This window comes from Melanerpes formicivorus, unplaced genomic scaffold (assembly GCF_026170545.1).
Source record: "Melanerpes formicivorus ecotype bairdi unplaced genomic scaffold, bMelFor1.0.p_v2 SCAF_59, whole genome shotgun sequence".
NCBI classification, from domain to species: domain Eukaryota; kingdom Metazoa; phylum Chordata; class Aves; order Piciformes; family Picidae; genus Melanerpes; species Melanerpes formicivorus.
Genome location: NW_027142411.1, coordinates 873,031 through 888,571, shown reverse-complemented (window position 1 = coordinate 888,571; position 15,541 = coordinate 873,031). Strand labels below are relative to the sequence as shown.

General features: G+C 39.2%; 2 long non-coding RNA genes across 4 annotated transcripts in view; one reads left to right on the top strand and one right to left on the bottom strand.

Moving 5' to 3' along the window:
* The window catches only part of LOC137452829 (uncharacterized), a 119,602-nt gene that overhangs the window by 18,584 nt on the left and 85,477 nt on the right, over nucleotides 1-15,541 (bottom strand). For 2 of the 3 annotated variants that reach the window (XR_010990174.1, XR_010990173.1), the window contains exon 7: nucleotides 5,245-5,326. This is a non-coding gene — a long non-coding RNA (uncharacterized lncRNA). Of the gene's footprint in view, nucleotides 1-5,236; nucleotides 5,327-15,541 lie in introns of all 3 variants that reach the window. The other variant, XR_010990175.1, reaches the window with a different exon arrangement.
* Nucleotides 1-15,541, top strand: part of LOC137452828 (uncharacterized) — a 193,718-nt gene that overhangs the window by 98,572 nt on the left and 79,605 nt on the right. The gene's annotated exons all lie outside the window — the stretch shown is intronic.

Here is a 15,541-nt window from a genome sequence, read left to right as displayed (position 1 = left end):
GGGAGGGGGCATCCACAACCACCCTGACCAACCTATTCCAGAGTCTCACCACCCTCATACTGAAGAACTTATTCCTGATCCATTACTCCATGTATAGCTATTTCCAATATTACCTGAAATCAGTAGTGTATTAGTTGTGTGTTTTTGTGTTAATATTGATTTGCATTTTAAAGGAAAGAGAGTTATCTAGAACAACAAACCCCCTCTTTACTGATGTCATACTTTGTTTCAAAGGGTTTATAAATTCTCCTTTAAAAAAAAAATAATGAAAATTTCTGAACTAAATCTAGCTGATTTTGCAAGCATGCATCCTAATCTGAATCAGCTAAATTTCAAGCAACTGAAATTTATTTCAGGTAAAATAAAACACTGTGTCCAAAATCTATTTCTGCTTTTGTTTTTAATTAAAAAAATAAAAGAAAGAAAGAAAGACAAAAAAGGGGGGGGGTGGTGTTTGGTGCAAAATGTCTTCTGGCCTAACACTTGATTTTTTCAGCTCTCCAAAATAAGCTATAATGAGATAGCAGAGAGCTGATCTCCTTGATGTATCACTGTATCTTCAAATAGAAAATAACTGAAGATGCCCATTCACAACATTTGCATGGATTCAGGAACCTTCAGATGAGGTTTCAGTATGGAGTATGTTACACATCCTAGCATTTAGCTGTTGTTAAGGGCCCTTCAACCTGTTGTTTGAAACATGAACTTTTGGAATGAAATGTCCTGAATCTTTTAGCTGACCAATAAGCAGTAGTGAACTTAAATATTTATCTCCTCTATTCTGTTGCTCCACAATATACCAGTAACCTACCATTTCTGACTGAAATATTGCATCTTTGTTCTGGAAGAGGTGGGAAGTTTCAGGTTTCTAAATTGCTTAAGTGAAGTGTTCCTTTATAGAATGCTCAGAAGCTGTATTTAATCTACCTTTGTAATGCATGCTTTTACATCTTTGCCTGTTTGGTTTCTGCTTTTGTCCTTACTGCATGGAATTTGTTTGTCCTTGTTTACTTCAGGCACATGGTTTATGATTTTTCAGATAAATCATTCTGCTGAAAAACATGAACCTGTGCCATTACAAGAGGATAAAAAGAGTAACTTCAATGGCAAATTATTAGCGGGGTGTAATGTGCCTTTTAATCCCACTATAGGTTTCTTTCCTTCAAAGTATTTGATTTTCCATTCCCTTGATTTTATAGCGTGTTCCCAAGACTGTTAATACCACCATAATTAATTCTTGTAGCACAGTTGAGGAAGGACCCAGAAGCAAAACAAAAGGCATTTTTTATCCAGAATTCAAATCTCTTGCTTTTGCAATTATGAGGATTTGTGTATCTTAATTAGACCCCAAAAAAACCAAACCAGCTTTATTCTTCGGATCACAAAATCCAGGCTATCAGAGGCAGGGAGACAAATCCGAGGAAGGCTATTAAGGACAAAATTATGCCTAACACTACGTGATCACAGGTAGACAGATGTTAGCAGCAAGGTAGCAGATGTCCTACTAGACAGCAATAAACACACTGGAGGCAAGCACACATTTCATAACATGGGATTAGGAAATAAGCAGAAGATGCCAAAGATATTCTTCCTCTTTGGTTTAGTGAAAAAATGACTTTTATCCCTTGCGTGAGGATCACATATGATGCAGATTTTCTAATGCTGTTCAGAAAATTAATGAGAATGACACATTTCCTTCAGATGTGAATTATGTGGTGGTTTGGTGTTTTTTTTTAATTTTAAGCTTTATGATTGCAATTAAAATTTAATGATGCCCCCGATACAGATCAGATTCTGCCTTCCTATAGGGTCAGCAAACAAATAAAGTGAGGGGAGCTACAAGAACAGCAATGCCAATAATGTTTCCATAGTAGATGATGACTCCATTAAACCTCCTTTCATTATCCTGGAGTCTTTTCACCTTAATGGAAGCTGTTCCTGACCCTGGGAGAAGGGAGTGAGGAGAGTTACCAGTTTCAGTAGGTTTTGGGTTTGGCATGGTGAAATTAAGACAAGTGAAGTAATGTGGAGAAGGAAAACCAGAAAAAGTATTTTCAAAGAATGTGAAGTGATTATTTGGCAACTCCAATATAATCAGTATTCAGGAAAAGGAAGATGGTCTTGGTAGCATACTGCTAACCAAAAATTCTGAATGAAGAAGTAAAAATATTCTTTAAGTTTCAGATGATTAATAATTGGGATTTTTTGAGGCCTCCATAGTAGATCTGAATAAAAACCTGATCAACTTGCCTCCTAAGGAGAATTGTAACAGAATTCTAGTGCCACACATCAGCGTAGGTGAAGTTCAGTTCTGTAACAGCCTGGAGTAGGCAAGCAGACGTCCAAAATCTGCCTGTGCAATGTGTGCTTCACAGGCACTGTTACATCAAACAAACATCAGTTGTCACTTGTTAGGACCATTAACTAGACAAGTCCAAAATAAAACACAGACCAGAAAAGATGCATCTTACATTCTATAAATTGTGTGGTCTGAGAATCTATTAAAGCTGACAGAGAAGAGGGCTCTGAATTGGTGAGCAGGCTGATTACACCTCGTTCTTTATTCCCTATTGACTTTCGGTATGCCATACCTTTCCATTTCCTAGAGAAATAAATTAAAAGTCAGAAGTAATTTGCCTGATGGAGGGTGCAGGTGGAATTTTGTTCAGATGAGCATTTGCACATTGTGAAATCCAATTTAACCCCTTGATGGAGTATAGCTTATTTTCTTTTGTTGACAGCTTTGTGGCGGCTAAAATAGGGACCTGATTAAATAGAGACAGTGAGAGATTGAGGTCTTGTTCTAACAGCAGGAGGATCAAGGCCTCTAATCTTATCTCCCCAAACACCGAGATGAGCTGAGGATGCTGGCAGCGAGATAAGCTTGGCTATTTTGAGCTATAAAAAGACCCCAAGAAAAGAGAGGAAGTGTGAGGTGTGGGGGAGAGATTTTTCACACACAAAAACTTTACTGCATTGTTTAAATACATTTGGGTCAAGTGCTTGGAATGTATAGGTTGTTATAACAGCAGTGATTTCATTTGACTGCACGGGCGTACATCAAAGCACAAATAATCAGAGCTGGCTCCCTCTCTGCAAAGAAAATACACAACAGCAAATTTCTAAATGCAATTCATAATTTATAATCTACCTGGAGCACAGTAATAACAGGAGAGGCCAAGTGGGAGGAGGCCACTTCAGGCAGATGTAGAATTGCTTCTTGCAGCCAACATGTAAAAAATATTTTGAATGAAGCCATGGCATCAAATCATTGAGGAAAGACTTTTGCCAGGTTTAATGTAGAGCTGTCTGTAGAGGATTGTTTATTTTTTGTTCATTTGTTTGGAAGTAATCAAGGGAATGATAGAAGCTCTGCTCCCCTTCTTGTTCTAAGATGGTGTATGTGGGTTTAGATTGCCTTGTAAGACTTTGTGCCATATCAAATTTCAGGACCTGAGACAAAAACGGGAAAGAATGAAGAAAGGAAAACAAGAAGACAGCACTGAGCTTAAAATTAGTTATCCTTGAATTACTGGAGGAATGAAAAGGAAAGGAAAGGCTAGACATAAACATCTGAAATAGATGAGTAAGGTACTACACCAAAGTTACTTTTCTCAAAATAGAGTCAAAAGCTTCCAGTTTTCCAGCTGTCTTTAACTAGCAAAAGTTAAGTCTGTTTAATTCAGCCATGGTCCTGCTTGCTCATCTGTGGAGCTATGCAGGTTCCTGCTAGCTGAAGTACCCAGTGCACAACATCTAGAGTTGGATTTTGTACTTTTCTCAGCATGTTTTTAGAGAGCTCCGTTGCCCCTAGTGGTTAAGGATTAGTCTCCAGTGTTAGCTGGCTAAATGAGGTCCTGTTGTCACAAAAGAGACTATAGGCAACACATCGTGTTCCACCTGGTGGGACTATTCTCTGATCAAAATATCACTGAGCTAAAGTGTAGAATAGAAAGAAAGAGTGACTCTACCTCAGCTGTGCTTCACAGAGAGAATGCAGCAAGATACCAGACTATAGAAAAGTTTGCACATGCCTGCTGGTTAGAAATTCAGCTATAAGATCAGATGCAGAAAATGAAGAGTATCATGAACTTCCATTTCTCACTTCCATTTTTCACTAAATCAGTTTTCTGGAGGCTAGAGGTTATTCTGGTTCCCACCCCAAGAATACATTGTGCTTAAGGGAATTGAGGGCCTTTGGCTGACTTTTTTTATGGGGAGAAATAGAAAATACCTCTTCTCACACTTTTAAGTGTTGCTCACATACCCTGATAGTAATTTGACCCTTAGTTTGAAAGGTCAGGTATTAGGAAAGGCAGAACATAATGCATGACTTGATAAGTGTTGTTTAGTTCTAATTACTAAGGGGATTGTTACACAGTAATCATATGACAGTTAAATATTATTAGGAGTAAGCTCATTATTGTGGCAAAACTCCAATAATCTTTAATGGTAAAAAGGACCAAATCTATTATTTTTGTAAGAATGCACATTCATCAGGCCCTTGTTATTAATTCTGTGCTAGGTCTACAAAGATACTGCCTCAGTTGAGCAGCAATCATGGGGTCTGTGGATTAGTAAACTGTCTTTGATGACTAAAGTTGCAATATTGTAGCACCTCTGAAAAAGAACCCATTTTAATATGCACTGAGAGTGAATGCAAAGCAAAGCCTGGGATTTGTTTTGCTTCTGTTGAAACAAACATCAGAAGCAAAATATTTGACCATTTTTGTTGAGTGAGGTTTTAGCCAACTCCTTAAAAGAGGTTGCTGGTAATTTATCTTAAATTGTGGGCATCAATGCCATGCCTCCTTTGGGATTTTTCTTTACTTTAGATTGAATAAATGGTGATCATTCTGAACAGGCTGTGGGTAGGATGCTCAAGTGCCAAGCAAAGTAGCCAGCCTGGCTATAATGCCCTATGGACAATCATCCTTGTGCCTGAACTGCTGGAAGCAACTAGCATTTTCTTTACCACCACTGACTACATTAAAGATAGCTTTGTAGGTTTGTTATTAAATTGTCCTTGATACACAAGCTGCTTTTTTACAGAGCAGAGGAGTTCCACTATTATCACAATCAGAAGTGTATTATTGCCTAGGAGGGTCAACACTTTTCTGCCAGACTTTGCTCTTCATTCACATGGAAATGGCATTATGGAAATGGCAGCCATAATCGAAGATGATAACATCTATGCAATATCCATTCAAATCATAATTACTTATACAATGCAAACCTGCTTACAGGTGCTGTGAGAAACCGTGCTGCTCTATTTCATGCTTTCTTTCTGAACAGTCTGCCTTGCTCTGTGAAGTTAATAATTGCCCTGAAAAGGAAAGAGAGTGTTTAAAGCAGGTGTGATTATGCCAGCTGATTAGCATTCATTTCTCATTGTCACATCCTGAGAGAGGAATTTTTCACTCTCCCTTTTTTCCCAACATCTGATTGCTTGATGTAGCAATGCTAGCAACATCCTTTCAGCATCATCACTCTGTCTCTCAGTTTTTGAATGAATGTATATCCATAATATAGATATAAATAAATGCCATCAGATTTTTTTGGTTGTTGTTACATTTATTTAGCTCCATGTATGCCTACAGCTAAATACTTGCATGCATGCATGCACACATGTGCAAGTATGGAGATGAAAAAGAAGTGTGATTGCTCTCAAGTAGTGTAAGGAGATTCTGAAGTGGCACCTAAGCCATTTGAAATACCCACTGGGTCTTGACAGTTATGGGAAAGGCCAATGCAGAATGTTCAAAGTTAAACAAAAGAAAAAGGAGGAACGATCTAGTTAGAGCTGAGACCACACCTGGAATACTGTGTCCAGCTTTGGGCTCCCCTATTCAAGAGAGACAGGGATCTGCTGGAGAACATCCAACAGAGAGCTATGAGGTTGACTGTGGGACTTGAACATCTCTCCTATGAAGAGTGAGAGACCTGGATCTGTTTAGTCTGGAGAATAGAAGGTTGAGAGGGGATCTTGTTAACACCTGTAAATATCTGAGGGGTGTGTGTCGAGATGAAGGTGCCAGGCTGGTTTTGGTGATGCCCAGTGATAGGACAAGGAACAGTGGGGTACAAGTGAGGAGACACTTCTGTATGGTGAGGGTGACAGATCACTGGAACAGACTGCCCAGAGAGGTTGCGGGGTCTCCTTCTCTGGAGATTTTCAAAACCTACCCAGAAGTGTTCATATGTGACCCACCTAGGTGAGCCTGCTTTCCAACCCCTAAGATTCTGTGATCTCTAACTGTGGTAGATGCATGAGACATGTACAAGAGGATCCTTAGTGGCCGTACTGCGTCTCATTGCACTTTGTTGTCTTCTATGAGTGAGAGGCACGCTGATGGCTGCCAGCATTTCTGTATTCATTCATCAATAAGTATTTAAATAATTCTCCCTTAATGATGAAACCACAGATCACTCTATTCCTAATGGTACTTTGCAGAGTGCCATTTTTATTCTGATTAAATTTTAATCTATGCAGTACATACAGAAGGACCTTTTCCCCTTATGAGTAAACAAATATGTTACTTTAGAGAGATCCTAAACCCTCGGTGCATGAGTCAGATTTGAAGCAGATTTATAGCATAATAACAGATTGCCATTGTTTGTTTGCATTATAGCATCCTTTACCCATAGTGTCCTACAAAATAAAGTGTTCACTTGATAACAATAAAACTTCCAACAAATTAATTGCTAGAAGCCTTTGAAAGATAAAGAACATACAAATGATGGCAGATGACTCTTTATCCCTCTCTTTAATTTGTTTTGGGCATTGATTATAGTGTTTGTAATCAGTAGAAGCACTGTTGAGAGTTGAATGGGCTGTGGGCAGGCACTGTGGAAGAGTGATTTAACTGAATTCTATTGTGCAGGAGCCCAAATAGCCTGGTGTGCAGCTTTTATGAGAATAATTGAAAGCCTGCAACAGATCGCTTCATCATGTGGTTTTAAAATTAATTCACCTCAATGCTGGGTTGACCCTGAGCCCCACTCTTGCTCTTCTGGACATAGTTCATGCTACATTTAAGCTTGGATCTCTCCAAGTAAAATTGCTGTGCCGCAGTAAGCGTCACTATAAACTATGCAGTTTTGCATAGCAAGCCATTCATTGGTGGAGTGTATGTAATGGCTTGGCAATTGAATGGGAATTCTCAAGTTTATGAGTAGCTAACAAGACTGAAGAAGATGAACAGGGCTCTAGAGCTTGAGTGTATTTGCACACCACACATTTATTTTGAAATTGTTTTGATTTGCTCTGAGTGTTCAGCATTCATGAAGGGAGGATGCCCTTTACCTACTCCTCATCAAAAATGATAAAACCACTGGAGTCAAGGATGACAAATGCCATTGGAGGTGTATGAGTGAAGCTCTAGGAGTGTGATGATAAAGGCCAGCCTTTGTATGATATCAACCTCCTTTTCTTTTCACAGCATCACTCAGCACATGACATTACCTGTTGCTCTTCCTGTTGACTTCATAGGGCATGAACTTGTTCACTGACTGAAGGTTCTACATTTATTTGCAAACAATTATCTTGTGAACTTATAGGGGGGAAGCAAAACAAAACACCCCAAAAATCCACAAACCCTACTCTCTTTTTTTTCTAGCAGCCTGTACCCTGTAGCTCTTTGTAAATGTGATCATTTTGATCACAGGGAGCACACTGAAATATTAGACCTGTACTAGATTTAATTACCTGCAGTTTCAAATCAAAGGACAATTAAAATATTCCCTGTCTATTTTAGCTATACAGGAAAAAAAAATCTAGGTTCACTGATTTATTTTCAGTGATGGAGCTTAAAGCTTTAAAATATACAAGATTTGAGTGTAGCTTGCTGTGTGCCACAGCATGCTAAGTGTAACTGTTGGGGTGGCTCCAGGCAGCTCCCCTGGCCTTCTAACTGAGCCATTGCACCAGCTGGTTTACCTTTGTGTTTGTGCACCAGAGTCTGCCTATTTCACAGGCTCCCAAAGTGAAAAATAGTCACAGACTTGATGTAAAATATATGTGAACAACTAAAGTTCAAACAGGAGCTATTTCTGGAGACAAGACTCTTCGGGCTACAGAGTTGACATGGAACTTTTTTAATGGATTTAAACTGTCTAGTGAGGCAATTACAACTGGGGAACCGCTACTAAGTCCAGTCTTCCTGGAGCCTTGAAAGTACAGATTTTGGTATCTACTTTCCTTTTCTGGGAAAAAGAAGATCTAAAAACCCCCAAACAATTTAGGAATGCATAAGAGCTGTAGAGAAAATGTTTGGACAAGTTAGCAACCATGAGTGATTAAGATGGTCATGGTTCCAAACCAACCCAGGTTACTTGATAAAAAGTGATAATAAAGATAAAAGGTGCAAGCAGTTTGGTTTTCACTTCTGAGCAGAAGCATTTCAATATGCTTTCAGCATGAGACACTCCCGACTGAGAAAATGTGGCTCTAAAAGTCTTGAAGATGGTGCCACAAAATCAGTGCAACATGTGCTTCCACTATGATACTATACACAACAAGGAGGTGCAATGACCAGGGCATTCTTGATCAGGATACCAATGCTGTAATGATGTTGAGTCTGTCAGACAATGCTGAAACACATAGCATGCTATAATCTAACTTCTTAGCAGCTGTTTTTCTAGTGGAATTTTTAATCTAAGCTTGATGCTTATTTCCCTCAGTGCAGGTGGGTTGCACTTTCAAAAAGACATTCACAGCTCAAAGCACCCTCAGACTAAGTGGAGAGCTGTCTGATCTAGTCACTAGGAAAGCGTGAGGATGAAGCAGCATTTATGTATTTTTTCCTTGCTGGTAAGATTTAAATTTAATCTTGGATATGTATTTTGTCAAAGGTGGAAGTGTAGTTTTGAAATCACATAGGCAAAGGGGACCTCTGTCTGCTGCTTTTTGGGTATGTGTTCACACAAACGAAGAAAAGAAGGAGCACCACTCTCCTCTCCTTTCTCTGCTCCAGCTGTTATTTGAAAAGAATAGCTGCCACTGCATTCTCTGTGGGATTTATCCTGGTTTTTTGGTAAGGAGTGATTTACAAACTCTGCCAAAGCAAGGCTCAGTGACAGTCTAGGTGAAGGAGTGCCTTGGTTTCGTGTCCAAATTTGGCTTATGAGTTAATTGGAAATCAAATTGTTCAATTCTAGAAATAGAGAGAAGTACACTTTGGGCATCAGTGAAAGTAAGTAGTTAGTGTGTCTGTCGAGTCAGGGATTTCTGTATTACCAAAAGATGCTTTCAGTGTTTAGGTGTCTAACTTTTATTTCATTCTCACTTTTGTAGCTGAATCATTTCAGATTTTGGCCTTCTGCTATTTCTGTTACTGTAGATTACTGGAATTCTGTGTTCTCTGTGGTTTGGATTCTTTTCATTTAAATAAATCAAGATATTTAGGGTCTTGGTCAGAGTCAGTATCTAGAAAGGATAGTTGGCTTCTTAATCTAGAAGGATAGTTGGCTGCTTAATCTAGAAGACAAAGATACCACAATTTACAGTGGCTGTATGTTGAGATTTAGTACATTTGTTTGAAAAACAAGGTGACTTCTCTGTCAGATGAGGATTTGTTTGTTTGTTTATTTTACTTAAGATTGAACAGTTTTAAGAATTTTGAGAATCTAAATTTAAACAGAGAACAACTGAAGGAATCCTGTGGTCTGTCAAGCAGATGTTACCACATTGTGTCAGGGCTTTGTCATTCCTGAATGTCTATGGAACATTCCTTTTAATGGATGAATGGATGAATGGATGAGTTTTAAGGTCCTAGGTTTTTTTAAAGTATGTAGGTACATGAGTTGAGAGGGGCCTTAAAGCTTGGGATTAGGTTGTTAAATTGCATGTGTTTGTTACAGTTAATACTGTTGAGATGAGATTTGTTGTGTTGAGAGTGTCAGTATCAAGATGGTGTAAATTAACTTGTACCTGTTTATTAAAATGTTCTCCCTGTAGCCATTACGCTGGTTGCTTTTAGAGGCAGAAGTCTGGACCAGATGGACTTTGGTCAGAGTATTAAAGTACAGCCTTCAGCTTTGCAACAGTCTATCAACACATCTGTCAGGGAACAATGTTAAAAGAGGGCTTGCATGATATGATTTAATTCTTGCTTTCATATCTACGCATTTTACTTGGGTAGTAACTCTTGTCAGAACAAAGATCTTATTTGGGTAAGAAATTGTCAGGCTCAAATAGTATTTCTAAGCCAACAATACAATGGTCTTTTCCATCCTCTTGGGAATAATTGAAATAATGAAAATCTTAATTTTGGTTTAGGACATAGCTGGGTAAATCCTGTTCCTATGAGCTATGGCACCGCTGTAGCTGAATAGATAATTACTGCCTATTGGAAGTGACCAGCCTTCCCGTATGAAGAATGTATTATGAAACATTCTGTACCAGGGCTGTTTTCTAATATGGAAACCTGCTTTTTTTTTTCCTTAATTTGGCTTCTAGCAAACCCATTTTATGAGACTGAAAATTTGGCAGCCAAATCAAACAATTTCCTATGAGATCTCTTTTTGAGTGTCTTCTTCCCTACTAGCCAGAAACAGTGGCAATAACAGTGGCAGGTCTAGATCTCTTCTACAATCACTTACCTGTCATTAGGTTTAAGAGTATAAAGAGTATTAAGGTATAAATCAAGCAGTTTTCTCTCTGCACCAGTCTGAAATTTGTAAAACAAATTAGCTCCTACCCAGCAGAATTGTGTTACTGGGCATCCCCCTTTTACCTTATCTGAGCGTGTCTTCCTCCAGGAGAGAAGCCACCACAGGAAGAGTAGCACTATGAGCATTGTATTAACACTGCCACCACAGATTCCCAAGTGACCATTCAGCTGAATGGAGGTAGATAACTAAGCTGGCAACAAGCTCAGTGGTTGGAATAAAACCAGCATCAGTTTTTCAGATCATACCCTTCTCTAATGTAATTAAATTCTGAGTCATAGAATTGGAGTGAGGCATGCTTCCAACTGATGCTGCATTTCTTGAAGGTCAGCTGGAGAGCAGTGTATTTCATCAAGTGCAATCTATAGAGTTGCAAGTTTCCTGATTAGGTTTGCATTTGAAGAGCTTCCCAAGGCCTTAGTTGGGAAATTGCCCATTTAAGCAATAAAGCATAATAACATATGATGCCTCTGCTTGATATTATCACATGTGGGAGAGTGCATGTGAAATAGAAAGACAAACTGATTCAGATTCTCCTTTTGCCAGGTTTTGCTAAGTAGTAGCATCAGTTCTGTGGATTGCTCTTATAAGATAATGAGTTTGGTGACTAACAGTCAAAGTACATTGACTAATTTCCTGTGCTTATAGTTGTCTTAGAATTGTTCTTAGAATTCTGGAGTGCCGTTGGAGTTGACGGGATAGTCACATCAGCCAGGGATAGGCAAAGATTGAAGGAAAACATTGAAAAGAGTTGGATAAAGAAAGACATATACCTTGTACTTAGAGAGAAATTACTGAGGAAAAAATGGGCCAAATGGTTTAGTTTTTGGTGCTGGAATCAGCAGTGGCATATCCTGGAAGTTAACAGGTATTTGGAAGTCTGACCTTAAATATACTTAAAACTAAGCTGACAGGTCTTTCTATTTTGAAGACAGTAAATGCTCATATAACTTCAAATGGAGATAAACCTCAGATTAAGTGTGCAGAAAGATTTATTTTTTAAATTATTTCTTTCTAATTGAAGTACATTATCATTTTGAAGGAGGAGACTTTTTTTGTGGGTGCTGTGCTTTAACCTGGGAGAACAGCATGCACTGCATTTTCTAAACTTTCTGAAGTCCTATTTGTGTGCTCCTCCCGTACCCCCACTCCATCCCTTTGAAAAGAATGAAGACAACTAGGAAATCTTGTCGGGACCTCACTGTCAGATTGAAGGAGGCATTTCAAACACACACTTTTTAGATATTTATCTAATATCATACTATCAGTCAGGGTTGGAAGGGACCACAAGGATCATCTAGTTCCAACCTCCCTGCCATGAGCCCAGACACCCCACACTAGATCAGGCTGGCCAGAGCCTCATCCAGCCTGCTCTTAAATACCCCAACCACCTCCCTGGACAACCCATTCCAGGACTTCACCACTCTCATGGTGAAGAACCTCCTCCTCACGTCCAGCCTGAATCTCCCCACCTCCAGCTTCATTCCATTCCCCCTAGTCCTATCACTACCTGAGATCCTGAGAAGTCCTTCCCCAGCCTTCTTGTAGGCCCCCTTCAGATACTGGAAGGCCACAATGAGGTCACCTCGGAGCCTTCTCTTCTCCAGACTGAACAGCCCCAACTCCTTCAGTCTGTCCTCATAGGAGAGGTGCTCCAGCCCTCTGATCATCCTCATGGCTCTTCTCTGGACACATTCCAGCATGTCCATATCCCTCTTGTAATAGGGGCTCCAGAACTGGACACAGTACTCCAGGTGGGGTCCCACCAGGGCTGAGTAGAGGGGGAGAATCACCTCCCTTGCCCTTCTGGCCACACTTCTCTTGATGCAGCCCAGGATCTGATTGGCTTTCTGGGCTGCAAGTGCACACTGAGAGCTCCTGTTGAGCTTCTTGCCCACCAGCACCCCCAAGTCTCTCTCCTCTGGGCTGCTTTCCAGCCACTCACTGCCCAGCCTGGATTTGTGCCTGGGACTGCCTCGACCCAGATGCAGGACCCTCCACTTGGTCTTGTTGAATAATCACACACAACAAAATCCCCATAGGGTTAAAATTAAGCAGATTATTTTCCAGTGGAGAAAACACAATTACAGAAATGTTTACTCTTTTGCTATATTTTAAAATCCAATGTGATTGTCTTAAAAGCCATTATGAGGAATTGTGGAAGTTTCATTCAGCTTCACAGCCTCTTATTTTAGTTAAGACATGAATCACTAGATTAGGTGAAAGAGAAATTTTTTTCAGTAACAGGCAGTGAATCTGCTGCATATTTTATTTTGGGAAGTGTGATATCCTTATAGATATTAAGTAGTTTTAAGACTCAGAATGTAAAGGGCCATTTCTATCACCTTAAGGAAGTTAATAGTTGCCATAATGTTTTTCAAAATAGTTTACTTTACACCTACAAAATGTTTAAATAATACAAAGATATAGACTTAGTCACTTGCTTAAAGTACAAGGCACTTAGGCATATCTGTTTTGAAGTTAATAGACAGAGCCAGTTAGAAAAAGGTGTTAAATTTACACTCTCTGTAACACTTGCCAGGAAGACCTGGTGTGTCAGGAAAGCTAGGAAGGCTGTGAACTCTCCTGGCTTCCACAGTTAATCAATGAGGAATCACCATCAGGGGTAACTCTCCTCCCTTGAAGGTTTCCAGTAAAGTGCAAGTGGTTTAATAAAAATTCTAAAGCCCAAGATGTCAAAGGCACACAGCTAAGTGGAGATATTTTCAACAGTATTATTGAATGTGTCTTAGGTATCCAGGCCTATTTGAACTTTAATGATATTTAGGAATCATTTGACATTTCTGAAAACCTTATTTGGTTTCTAAATAAATGTGCTGATTTTTTCATAAGTGTTAAGTAATTGCCAGCTCTTTGGGTGAGTCCTTATCTGTATTGCTGGGTTGAGGGTTGGACTGGATGATCCCTGAGGTCTCTTCCAACCAGGTATGTTCTGTGATTCTATTCAGCTATCATAGAAGTAGTGAGTTCAGTATGTGGATCATGGGGATTTCTCTAAAGTTAGATGGTCTGGAGGAGCAATGTTCTTGACAAAAAAAACCTTGGACATGACTGCCTCTGTGTAGCAGATAAGACCAAAGACCTGTCATTTGCAGGGTGTGATTTATAGGTTAAAGAGAAAAAAACCAATTGTAACAACATCTGAAGACGTTGCAGTCAGTCTTTAAGAGCTGTTTCAAAACCTGATGGTGAACACCTAATGTACTTTATCAGAACTGCCTAACTCCCACATAAACAACCTCTGTTTACCTCTGACAATTGCCTGTTGTATCCTCAGATACACACTTTACATTGAATTAGACCTAGATCCTCGTGCAACTCTCTGTTTTGCAAATTTCACCGTCATGGATGTCAGGCCTTTCATGGATGTGGTAGGCCATGAAAAGACTTTTTTTTGTTACCCCTGCATAGCTCCAATGTGAAAATCTCAGCCAGAACTTCCAATGTGCTTCCAGTCTGCAGTACCTTTGTTTGTGGTAATGCGGTGGGTTTGTTCCTAATTAATATCTCTGAGGAAGAGTCTACCAAATAACTTGTTCAGCATAGACTAACCATCATGGTAGCAGCTTGCTGAATACTTCAACTGATGTCCATTCAAAGTACAGTTATTCTGCTATGGACAGATAGCCTGAGAGGCACCTACAAGGGATCTAAATTCCATTAGTTCAGTGGATTCTGCTTCATGGATATTGAAAGTTTAAGCAAGCTTTGACCAAACTTTGGGAACATAACTCAGCAGTTAGGAATGGAAACCCAATTAAAATACTTTCCATGTACTTGTTTTTAAATATTCATGCTGTTGAACCATTCCCACTTAATGCATAAATGACAACATAATACCCAACTGTAAAAGTTGACAGAAGCCATTTTAAGTAGCAGTTTAACAAAAAGAGAAGGATTTTAATTTGCAGTGCCAGCTGAGTTGTAATAAAAACTAGTAATCCAGCTGTGGGGAAAAAAAACCTGAACAACACAGCTTGGTTTAGAGTTATTTACAGATGTTTAGGGATTTACACACACACCCACACACCCCCCTCCCAGCCATTCAATGGAACCATTTGGTCATTATTTATTCCCAGACACATTTGTATCAGATGCCCTTCCTACCCCTAATTTGTGAAATCAAACTCTTAGGAAAACACACATTAAAATATTATGGCCATTTTTAAGTGTTCATTGGTTACAGAATTCAATTTCCTGTTGCAAATCTTACTGTTCAGTGCTAATATAGCTGCTTACTTCTTTTTATGGACTGTGATGAGCTTCTGCTGACTTTGAGATAAAGCCTATACTGCTGTCTTTGAATGATTTCCACGTGTTGGCATTGTTGCCACCTCCTGGAGCGTTATTCAGATTCCTGAAACTTTAATTTGTTTGTTTATCCTTCTCAAAGTATCAGCTGCTGGAATCATGGTATTTTTGTTAGAGTTCTAGTGCTTTATCAATGAAATTCCCAGTTAGGTGGGGGAAAAGTCTGCAAATAAGGACCAAGCACACCCTTGAAATCTCTGCAGAAAACACAAACAAAACCAAAACCAAACCAACAACCAAAACCAACCAAACAAAAATTCCAAGCTTTGCTTTTCTTAATGTTAGGTTAAAACAAGGGGAAGATAGGATCACATATTCTAAAGCAAGCCTGGAGGAACAGTTCTGGGTACGTTCTGCTGAGTGGAAGACATTGCCACTAACTAGCACAGTGACCTTTCTTGCCCTATTTTATGGCTTTATTTAATACATACACTATTATGATCCCTGAAGATTCATCTGTAGCTAAACATAAGCTCCCATGAACAAAATGTTCATTGCCCTGGGAAGGGTTAGATAAAACACTTTTATTATATGAATT